A 12,648-nucleotide genomic window follows, 5' to 3' on the forward strand; every position below is an offset into this window, starting at 1 on the left:
TCATGTGTGTGGCTCTTGTGTGATGTTCTGTTCTGTTATTCTGCACCTGTTTACTGTTAATATGCTTAATAATGATATGATGCATTTACTGAAGATTAAGCTAACTGAATTATAAGATCTCTGGATATACGCAAGTTTCATTAGACACAGTAGCGTGTACACGCGGGTTCACTTAATTGAAGTAGCGTATATGTTTCTGAGTATGAAATTGAAAAGTTTGATTGATCTGATAATACTGATTCACCCCCCCCCCTCTCAGTATTATTTCCAACAATCAACACACTCTAATGAACTTTCCCTAAATCCAACATGCAAACTTATCAAATGCAAGATGCACAATGCAGGTGTTTGTTTTCACTTTCTTAGTATAAATGCCTACAAAGAAAGCTTTTTGCACAACTTTGAATTTGCTTTTACAATGATCAAAATAAACAAGTTCTCTTTTCTTCGAAATCAACAAGGGTAGAAGAGATTACAATCACTTTGCGATTTTCGAAATAAAGACTCGTTTTTGATACTTTGAAAAGAACAAACTCAAACCAATAAGCAAAAGTAAAACTATGATCAATCCGAACAAACAGCCAATGAATTCTCTTCTAAGACCAATCTCAATCAGATCTGAATCAAAGGCTACAGAAAGACTACTTTACTTATGCAAAGGAAGACTGTAAATGACGCCACAAACACATAAAAACATTCACAATCTTTTTGTACAAAAATGGGGCAGAATTCAGGCAAAGAAAAGGGTTATCAGGCTAGTACCTATGCTGGTTAAAGGCTGCAAAAACAGAGATCAAAACAGGGCAACAAAGGACAAAGAACCCCAGCTGCTCAAGGCCACACTGGTTCAGCACAGGTACAACACTGTCAGTTTGACATTCAATGCAGGTAGCCCCTTCGGGACCTGCGTTGAAATGCAGACTGCCTTCACAGTGCCTGCGCTGAAGAGAGAAACTCTTGTTTCTCTTGGTTTCTGGGTCACAAAATGCTCAAAAATCCACTGTTTCAGGCCAAATCAGAAACACAAGCAAGGTATAAACAGAGGGATGCTTTGATAGGGTACTAAAGACTATCACAAGGATCAATCAAATCGTTTGTGGATCTAGTTTAGATCATAGACAAGTCCAACATACTAGAACAAAGCAGCAACTTTTACTGTGCATCCATGAAAGATGCAGTTCAAGAATTGCTGTCAAGTCTATGAAGTAAAAAAATGACGGAAACACAAATGAAATGAATAAACAAGTTCTTCCCCAGCGGAGTCGCCAATTTGTTGTGGGGAAAAATGCCTATTTAGGACGATCCTATCCACCTAAGGTGTGACAGCGCCTTAGCAACAAACGAATACAACCATTATGATTCCTTCCTTTATGAAATGTGAAAGAGGGGAGATTGGCAAACTTACCGTTGTCTTCCAGTTGTCCCTCGATCTAGATCCTCTTCTCTTTGTGTGTCCACAGCTACTTGCCTCCTCACTTGATCAAGAGAACAGCTACTTGAATCCCACGAGATCACAAGAGAACAGCTACCTGTGACAAGAGAACAGCTACTTGCAACAAGAGAAGAACACAATACAAAAGTAAATATACATATTCATAAATGATTCAGGATTAGAAGTAAATCAAATATACTAATGCAATCATACAAAATACACCAGCATATAGGGAAGAATCAAGATAGCTTTATTGAAAGTAACAGGATTCAGGAAGAGATACAACCCATAGGGCTCCAACCCAGCATCTCCTTGCAGAATGGAATTCCTTCTTCAATTCCCTTCAAAGCATAACACACCCAATGTCTCTAGCCACAAACCAACAGCAATTCTTTACAAATACTAAATTCCAGCCTCCCTGACCTCTTGTAGGAGAGATCTATATATAGGGATATTGGAGAGAGGATGAGTCAGCTTGAGACTGGTATGAAGCTGACTAGTATCCTCTCCCACTTCAGTTCTTGAGTCCACTTGGAGGTTCTTTCTTCCACTTGGAGATTTGGAACCTCTTACTCATCACCAGTCGAATTCCCTTATCCAAGTGTCATTTTGGAAGCTTCCTGGGCATTGACACCTTGAGGAATGACTCTGCCACTTGTCCAAACTCGCTCAGTGCAGGTAGCCTTCTTTGCAGTTGACATTCAACGCAAGTAGACAGTGGAGCAGTTGACATTCAGCGCAAATGCTCAGTGGAGCAGTTGACATGATCCAGAATTGCCTTGTTTTTGAGTGTTTTCAGGTGGAGAACTTTTGTGAATTGTTGTGGTTTGTTGGCCTTGTTCCTCTAGGGGTAGGAACAACATGTTTAGGGACTTTGGATCCCTTGATTATTGAAATTTCATGCTCAGTGATGCAAGGAACAAAAATGTCTATAACAATGAGAAACATTCTGGGATTCTACAGAGGAAGAAATAATGGCTGCTAGAGCTACTAGAGAGGAAGATCTAGAAGTAATGGAGGAAGGAACTGGAGCAGAGGATGAATACATAGATAAAGAGGAACCAGAGGAAATGGAGATGGAACTTGAAGAGCAGTAACACAATCAGGAGTGTGAACTAGGAAGGACAATCGAGGCTACTCCACAAGAACTAGCCTCGACCTTGGAACCAATGGAAGAAGAAGTGTTGCAGCAAGGGGCCAATATAGAAAGGGCCACTAACACCTCGACCCAAGCTATCCTTCAAGAATCAGCGTCGGCTATAGAGCCAGTAGAGAAAAGCAGCAGCACTATAATAAGCAAAGAGGGACCACATCAGGCTGAGGTGGAGGAATTCATTAATATTGCGGTCAGGGGTGTCCCGCAAGAACCACCCTCGACCGTAGAACCAATGGAGGAAGAACTAGAATGAGAAGGGCCCAGAGCTGAAAGAACTGTGGGGACAACAGAAGAAGAGGATAGGGGTTTAATGGATGGAATCAATGGGATTATGCAAGAATCCATATGGATCAATTCCATGCTAGAAGAGACAGTGCCAGCATCATCTATTCAAGAAATGTTGGACATGGAAGATGGTGTCCCACAAGAACCACCATCAACCTGTCCGACTTTGGAGACCACAGAGGAATTAAATGTCAGGGTTGACATTGTTCCACAAGAACCAGCGTCAATCTCAGAACAAGGGACTACACAGGCAGGGGTTTTAACCTAGAGCGGAGACACTGCAGATAGAGGGAAAGAGCCCGAGACCACAACTGGGGCCGAGATAGATCAGGTAGGAGAATTATTTCAATTTTCCTCTTACTTCTCCATTCTGAAAGGGGCGAGGGTGTCTCGCTCTACCCAACATACAAAAGAGGGGGTGTTTTTTCTGCCGATATTGAAATATGATGGGCTGAAGAAGGGACCAACTGCCACAGGCTTGTTGGCCACAGATCCCCACATATACCTCTCTCAAGGACCCAGAACAGAAGAAGAGATAGATGTTTTTGAAATAAGGGAACATGGAAGGGAAAATTTGGCTAAACCACTGATGGACGTTCACCGAGTGAGCCTGCCACCTATCGAGATAGCTTCACAATAGGGCGAGGTAGGAGACAGTGAGGAAACGGCTGCTCCCCAGAAAGAGAAACTAAGAAAAGAAGCCCCGCAAAGTAACCCTGTGGATACCCCCTTGGGTAAATCACCACCTGTCAAACTAGCTACAATACTAGATGAGGTGGTGGTTAAACAAGAATGGGTGGAGTTGTGTGAACAACGAAGGCTTCCTATGAAGCAGAAATATCAGCTTCAGTTTAAAGAAACGATGTGACTCAAAACAGAGGTTAAGAGGTTGAGGAAACAGATGAACCGGTTGAAAAACCAAGTGAAGAAATATAAGTGGCGGGCTAAGAAGCCCAAAACCATGACGACTAAAGCAGGGATGCACGTCGATGAAGTGGCAACAACTTCTGTTGCCACTCAGACAGACCCGATAGAATATTTGTTTGAGAATCGTGAATTTTCTTTGTCGGCTGAGGTATAGACCTGGAAATCCACCGCAGCGTGATATTAGAATGAAGCTAAGAAAGCCCAAGAGCAAGCATCCATGGCTATCTTTGAATATGTAGAGCACATTGATATAATGCGATTGAGGCATGCAAAGTAGCAATTCAAGGTGGAGCACCTGGAAAGGCAAGTAACAGAATTAAAAACCGATAAAGAGCAGATGCTCCATTTAGCACCAGAATTGATGGCATGTCACCCTCCTGCTTCTTGTTACTCTTTATTTTTGCATGAGCGCTTTCTTTTCTTTTGTTTGGAAAGCATAAAGAAAGAAATTAGTCATGAGATTGAGGACGGTGTACGATTCCTCCGGATATTGAGATCCCATGATGTGCTAACTCAGCACTTGATGTGCAAGCTTTATATGCATGGGTATCTCTTACGTGTTGAGAGAGAATTTAATCCAGTCCCATATGCGGGGGACATTCATTTAAGGGCCCTCACCTCTTACACTTTTAATCAGATAAGTTGGCAGAAGGCTTCTAATGTTTTCGAGTCAAATCAGGCCATGAAGCCTTTTATGGTAAGAGGAGAACCCGAGAGATCAGTGACTATGTATAATAAGCACACTACATTTTTGGAAATTATGGGAAACAATGAATGGATGTTGAGGACACAAAAGTGGTGCATCGATCTCTGTGTCAAACAATTAGTCACATTTCAAGCTGAGGCCCTGGATTGTTGTCAGAAGAGGTGGATGAAATCACCCACATTTGTTCGGAACAGAGAACCGTTTGGAGCACCAAATTTTTCACGGGAACTTAGTAGAGTGCCAAGATATGTGGCATGCATCCAAACATGTGGGGTCCGATCGATGGAAATTCAATTCTAGTACCCTGTTCTATGGCTGCCAGTGGAACACTACACCCCAGCCTATAATGTACCAAATGATTGGTGAAAGGAAGTTCTCCTCTCTGAAGGGTTCAAGGTTCCAGGAACAAAAATGGCCAAGGAATATGATCTCGCCTGGCTTCAGGAAGCACACGGCCTATCCAACCAAGACCTGCGGAGACGACAAGCTACATGAAGGCGTGCAGAAGGCTAGTTGGGGGGAGATGTTGGGCACCAAATTGGCCTATATTTTCCTTGCATTTCCACTCCTCTTTTCACCCTTTTTGCATTCATTCGCATATATTTATTGTGTAACATTATGAGGTAATTCCCCTTTATCATCTCTTGGGATATTTAATTAATCAAGTAGAGTCATGAAGGTTTCTACCTACACAAACCACTAAAACTTGTGATGACCGCAGATTATGGAGCACAGGTGTTGATGGCGCAACATATTGCAACAGTTTTGTGATTCACAGCAACTAATTGACCACGATAAAGCAGCTTAATTGATTGCAACAGCTCTCAACTTGTTTTTGACCATTCCTATCCTTGGCTCTCTTGGCTCTAGTGGAAAAATTATTCTCCTTTATATTGTATAAAAGATGGGTCATTCTTGTATCAAGGGGACCTCGGGGATGATATTGTAACAAAATTATTCAGATTAATAAGATATAAACCCTTTTGCTGATCTATCGTTCGATGTGAGTAACGCAGCCCTAAAAAGAGAGTTGAGCCTGCTCTTCTGATCAGGTGCTACATGTTTCCTTGTGTTGTGTGTATTTTCTATTTGTTGTGTTTATTTCTTATTGTTGTTACAGATCTCTTAGATAACTGTGAATACCTTCCTACGTTCTGCTGTTGAGTTTTACTTCTGTCTCAGCAATGTTTTGATTACCAATCACGAACCCTTGGTTGAGGGTAGATCGTAACCTTGCCCCTGCATATACCTTGCGTGTTGCCTTGAAAAGAATATGCACCCGAATTAAGGTGTCATTCATGTTTGCATGCACTGTTAATCTCTTCTGCTATCACTTAGTGTCATCATGCATTCACTATCACATTTTATTTCAGTTGCCCATTGATGAGTCTGGGAAGCCTTGGCTCAGACTCTGCCTCACCAAGAGAGAATTGCAAAATCTTGAGAGGGAAGGCTCTACCTTCCTCTCCAAAAATGTGCATTTCTTCCCAGCAGCTATTCCCCAGGTCTTCTTTGTGAAATCCTGTGCGATAGTGACTGCTGGCCAAGAAAAATGCACAATGCAGTCATTGATCCTGCAACCATTTCCAATTGAGATTGTGCATTGTGTAATCCCAGCAATCAGTAGCCAGACTGGACTATGCATTATGTAGTTCCAGTAGTCATTTAGTCTATCAACATCCTAGATTGTGCCTTGTGCAGTCTTGACAGTCGGTCTCCCAACCTCCCGACCGAAATTGTGCAACCTTCATGATCAGTCACACAGGTATGTTGCAAGTCAGTTCTCAAGTTCATTTTGGTTTTAGACTGGCAGATTTCTTGCCATGAGTGTTTCCATGTCTCCAGGTATTGCAGGTGTTCATTTGCCTCTCACCAAGTGTCTATGAGCTTGCTTACTCACGGAGACATCAAGTTGTTCGCAGACAAGGACATCAAGATATGAAAAAAGTAGCACCACAACAAGCAGCATCATGAACAATAGCTGAAGGCAGTATAGCGAATGTAATGAAAGCAAGAGGAAGGTTTTTGAAAAAACAAAGGCCGAAAAAAGTTGTAAGATTAAGAAGATCCATTGATAATGAAAGCAACTTTGTAGACTAGGGCTATGAGGTGATGGGGCGACATGAAAATTGCGCAAAGATAGAGAATGGAACATATAAGGAGTTGCATGTGCTGAAGTAGCAACTCAGGAATAACATGAAGCTGCATAGGCAGATGAATGAGTTGCAACAGGAACAGGAACATGAACAACAATGGGCACAACATGCACTCACGGATGAAATTGTACCCGTAAAAGTTAAAGATCCATTGCAACAACCAACATGGAGTAGACACGGTGAGAAGTGTTGTTGATCGTGTTGTAACATATTTTGACACACTGAAAATTAAAAATTTTCAGTGTGAAATTGCCTTTTCTTCTGAGTTAAATACTGAGGGCATATATAAATTTTATGCTTTCGGATGATTTTATATTTATTTATATAATTTTAATTTTTAAATAAATTATTTTTAATAAAAATATATAAGTTTATATTTTTTATTAAAACATTAATTTTATGTTTAAGTGGGCCAAGCCTTAGTTGCCGACCCCACCAAATCCCATTCCATTTAATTACTGGGACCCACAGTTGTCACCTCTGCCTTCGAAATCATGACCCCACCACCATTTCTGCTCATGTGTTAAACACCCATCACCTCGCCTCTCATCCCGCACACCCTTCCATCATCTGATGGTCCACGACCCTTTTCGGCCCTCATTCACCATCCGAACTTTATCAGCGGGGGGGGCAGTCTGAAATGCGTAGTTTCCCAAACTGCCATCATAAATAATCTTTTCCACATTTTAGTGTTTCGGGACTTAAAATCCTGAAACCATTTACCGCCTTGACTTACTCCCGAATGCAGTTTACATCTATTCCATTACCGCCACTCCTACATCATCGTCCGCCTCCGCTATCCTATCCATTGCGTTCATTCCACTTCATTAGCCACATCATCCATTTGCTACCCTTCATCCAATAAAACTTCATCATGTCAGTTCCTCGTTGCTTCACAACACTCTTGTTCTATTGCTCGTCTCATGGTCATTGAAGCTATGTTTTTCCTATACATTGCATTGATTTAAAACATGGTTTTTGAACCCATGAGAACGTATTTTCAGAAACTGAAAGTGGTTTTTTCTTCCAATATAATTATTAACAAAAAATTCTCATAGTTTTGTAACAGCTCTTATGGTTTGGGAGATTTTAAAGAAACTTTGAAGACATATGTTCCCGAATTTTTCCTGTATAGTCATATTTTTGCACAACATATTGTGGCCAATAAAATATGATTCTTGAGAAACTGAAGGAGGTTTGTGTTCCTACGATGCTAAAGTAAAATAACCTACTTCATATCTTACACATCTATTGCATAATCATATAGACAAGCACATCGTCACATCCTATTTTTCGGACTGTGTAAATTCCTTTTTAGAAATTGTTTTGTCGAAAGTATTGTGAACAGCTGAAGCCGGAATTGGGGAAACTGAGCAAGGTTTATCTCAACAACATATTCATCTACAATAACCACTCTCAATTTTTACATAACTATCTCGGATCGATATATACAAATGCATGATTGGACCCTATTCTGCAAGATTTCGGGAGGAAAATGCTCAAAGACAGTTAGTGACTTGGAGGCCACCTCATCAAATATGAGTTGTAAAAAAATTCAAATTGCTCTTCTTAGCAACAAAAATATTCAAATAGTTTTAGTTACCTTTATTTGTGTTCTATTTTTGTAATATAGTTTTTAGATATTTCTAGTAGCCGTTGATATTTTTATCAAGATATTTTGTAATAAACTGTATAAATACTTCATCAATTGAAGTAATAAGGGTTGGCTTTTGATGCCAAGACTCTTCACTCTGTACCAGAAATCCTCAAGGATAGTACCATAAATCTTCTAATGAAAGCCTTACGGCTCTAGTTATGAGAGAATTTTGTGCTTCAAAAATGTTTATCCAGTTTTTCATATCTTATTTCTACACATGATAAAAGTTTTTATAGGAAGTATTATAGGACAAAATGACCTCCTCATCAACTCAGAGGTGAAAGATAGGATGACTGAAGCAAAGACCACAATTGCAGGCCTTGATTTCACACTAACGCTGGTTGCACACTGCTAACTTGCTTTATAAAGCTTGTTACCAAGCATAGAGGAGCGTTAGTCACCCTGCTAACTCAAGTTGTTAGACCAGGGGGAGCATTAGTGAAACTAAGAGATGTTCAGTGGGTCAAGCCAACGAATCTGCTCACAAATATCTAGAAATTTATCCCTAAATTTGCTCAAGAAAAGGAAGTAAAGTCCCAAAAATTGAATTATTTTGGGAAATTCCAATTTGAGAATGAAGGCAAATGGGAAAAAGCTTGAAAACAAGGCAAGTTCATGGCTTTTTCCCTAATGAACTCTAGGAGGAGCTTGGCAGCCCTAACTCGATTGCTACATAAGCAGTGAGAGAGCCATTGTGAAACGGGTTAGAGCATTTGAAAGGATATCCCATTAAGCTGTTGTGAACTGTCATATACTTGAAGAAGTGAGCTAAAAGAGAGAGATAGAGAGAGGGGAAGAAGGGGCAAAGGAACACTGATACAACAGATGGTTGTAATCACTCTTCCATTACAAATACAGAACTACAGTTGTGTTCCCTACTCCATAATGTCAGTAACATTGTTCATTGAGTTGTTCATTTCGATACTTGTCGAGTTGAGTAGTGTAAGTTGTATACAAATATATGTTCATTTTATTAGTTTTCTAGATTGTATGTTGTGATTGTGTTTGTGTTTCCTTTTTGTAGGAATTGTCTTGGAGCCGGCTTTGGAGGAGTTCTTCTTGGTTGCATTGAGATCTCCAAACAAATCTGGAAGGAGATTTGAGGTAAACACTCTTTCCATACTTTGTTAACTGATATTTGATAGACGAACATGTGTATAACTTGGTAGCTTCTGCAGATAATCTTATAGTCTGTCAAAGGTCTCAAGAAGGCCTTTGAGGGTAATTTTAATTCTCCATACACCATGCATTTTACCCCATAGTAGAATTGGCAACTCTGCTGGGGACTATACATCTAGTTCCCAATTTACCCGGACTCCTCTCAGTTCTTCTCTTTCTTCTAAGAGCTCCCTACTTCTTCAAATCATTTTCTGATCCACCAACTATCTTGTTACATCCTACTAGTTTGCATTCTTTTTAGAAATTGATCCTAAAGGCCCTCTGTTTGAGCAATTTCCCTTACTAATGTAGGTTACCAGGCTAAATAGAGCTTTATAAAGCATTGTGCCTGTGTACAGGGAGCGTTAGTGGACCAACTAACTCTCTATTTACACTGAAACAGAGCATTAGTCTCCCATTTCCATGATTTCCAGTAGTGTCTGTGGACCAAAAGGGGGGAAAATTTTCTCATGGGCTGAAGTAAGATCTGCAACTATATTATGTTAGCAAATTTGGTGTCCTGAAAATTTATTTTTAGGAAAAAGTTTTAGTTTTTCTCTCTTAAAATACACTTTTTTTTTTAAATAAAGATTGATAAATTGTATTCATCCTTTTGTCGAAATAGTTGTAAGCTGCTTCATTTTGGTTTTCAGTAGTTGTTAGGAAATATTGGAAAAAGAATCTTTTGGTTATGCAAGTGTTGAATGGCTTTAGATGCACAGACGAATCTATGAATATGCGAAAAGATGAATATGTAGAATAATACTTGTTTGCATCAAAATTGAAAAAAAATATTTCAGAGCATTGTTCTACATGATTTATTGAGTCAAGAGTCTCACCATATTCATACGTCAACACCCCTACCGAAGAAAAATAATCAAGTACACTTAAAATTTACATTCAAATCAATAAGTTACTCTTTTGAGCAAACCAACATTATCTAGGCTAGGATCTTGGGATAAGCATGTGAGTGAACTGCCCAAGGTTAAAAACCAAAACTAGTGTCATTAACGAGTGAAAAATCCTTTTGCACTCATATTACCAGGACCACTCCACTAACAATGGAGCAAAATATGAGACAACATCGGACTGTAATTGAAGGTAGCTCGCCTTCTCTTACAAATCCTTTGGGCATTTTGTGCACTGTGGGGTCCCTTCAGGGATTTCAGAACTGAGTCAAGGACTTAGGTTTCCTACCCACACAGCATGTTGTCTACGACTATGTCCCCCCTAGTAATGTCTATGATTTGAGGTATCTCTAGTGGCCAAAACTTCTAGGTACTTACATAAGGTGACTGGGATGGGTTGTCCTGGTACCTAACATGGACGGATCTACTCTGTCTTTTGTTATTGGGAGGGTTCTCATCTTCATGAGAGTACTTGGCCCCTCAATCTGAGGTTTGGGAGAAGCTCTAGAGTAACTGTAACCGTACATTTGGCCATCCTTCTCTGTTATTCATTGAGATACTAGGTTTCATCTCCAGTGATTGGTGCTTATCAGATGATGTACTTTCCCTCTGTTTGTTGATTGATATATTTAGTGTATTTTTTATTTTTAGGTACCTCAATGCTATCATTTTTTGAGACTTTAAAGAATATCACATTAAAATTTATTTTATAAACTTAACGGTCACTGTGGCTACATCCAGCCCTCATCGTCACTCCAAACAATTGTTAGGACTTCTTCCACTCATTGTGGAAGATCTGCCAAGTTCCTTTGACTCAGATTCCTCATCTTTGAGGAATCAGTCTCCTAAATCTCACACGGGATCTGTGTGGACAACCGATGATTTAATCTTGCCGGAGGATTTCTTCACGGAAGGATTTATTCCTCACTTTAACACACCACTCACAAATCCATTGGACCCTATCGTGGTTCCCATGGTACCTGTACTTCCTTCTTCAATAGGTGGAACTTTCCCATCTATCCAGTCGATGACTCACGGGTTGTGGAATTTTAGAGACACTGTTGGTCCTCTACCACTTCCCCAGTCGACAGTCATCACAACACCGGTAATGTGGAATCCCGCTATCCCGTTTGTCCCAGGTATGACAACTCACATAACACCCTCTATAAGTGGAACCTAGCAGATGCCAAGTTCCACTCCTATGGTGCCACAATGCATACCTTCGTCAAGTGCCACATACAGTGCTCCATATAACACTCAATGAGGCACTATGGGAACGGTTCCCATTTACCAACAACATGGTCGACCGCCAATGTATAGTTCCAACCCTCAGATTCAGATATCTGGGGGGGTTCCTAATATGCACATGTCAGTAAGGAATGTCACAGTTCCCCCTCCGTTCTCAGGCATGCATTATTTCTAGGAAAACTAGTGTCTTTTCGATCTGCTAGTCCCACTAGGATTGGCAGCTATCCTAGAAACAAACAATCAAAGCAATTTGCGATTTCCTCTATGTATGATAGATAAGAGAGAAGCAAATGGACTAACCTAGATCTTCTTCTTGACTCCTTGCTTGATTTCTCTCCCCCTTGATAGAGCTTGCAACTCCTCTCCTACTTGTCCCGCTTAGAGAATACCTGTGGAAACAAAGTAACAAAACACCATCAAAGCATCTCGATCTATTATATCATAAACAATGCAGAATCAGAAATACATTGAACATACAATGGCATTCACAAATAACAATATTCACAAGTACACAATTGTATGGAGGAAAACTCAAAGAACTTTATTAAAATAGAAGGGAGAATTACAACCTAGTTGTTTGATCCAACATCATCCTCCCAGCATCAAAGCCCTCTTCACCTCATGAAAATCAAGATCACCCAACAATACAATGCCTCTTTCTCAAAGACAAACTATTAGCACTTCCTTACAAATTACAAAATTCCAGCCTCTAGATCTCTTAGATGAGGATCCATTTATAGATGTCTGCAAGGGTGTGAGTCATCTCTGGGTTTTTGATTAGTGTCATTCCACTTGTTTTTCTTGGTTCCACTTGGAGATTTCATGGATCTCTTACTCATCCCTGGGTGCATTCGGAGAGGCAAGTGTCATAGGAGAAGTTTCTAGAAGATTCCATGAGCATCCACTTAGCAAACAGTCTCAGACATGTGTCCATTCTCGCTCATCACACCCTATAGAAGGCCTCTTCAGTATGCATCACACCTGACTAGTGTAGGAGTCAGTATGCATCACACCT

The sequence above is a fragment of the Pinus tabuliformis genome, chromosome 3_1 (assembly GCF_031772625.1).
Source record: "Pinus tabuliformis cultivar Carrire ecotype Pingquan chromosome 3_1, CPIR1, whole genome shotgun sequence".
In the NCBI taxonomy this organism is placed as follows: Eukaryota; Viridiplantae; Streptophyta; class Pinopsida; order Pinales; family Pinaceae; genus Pinus; species Pinus tabuliformis.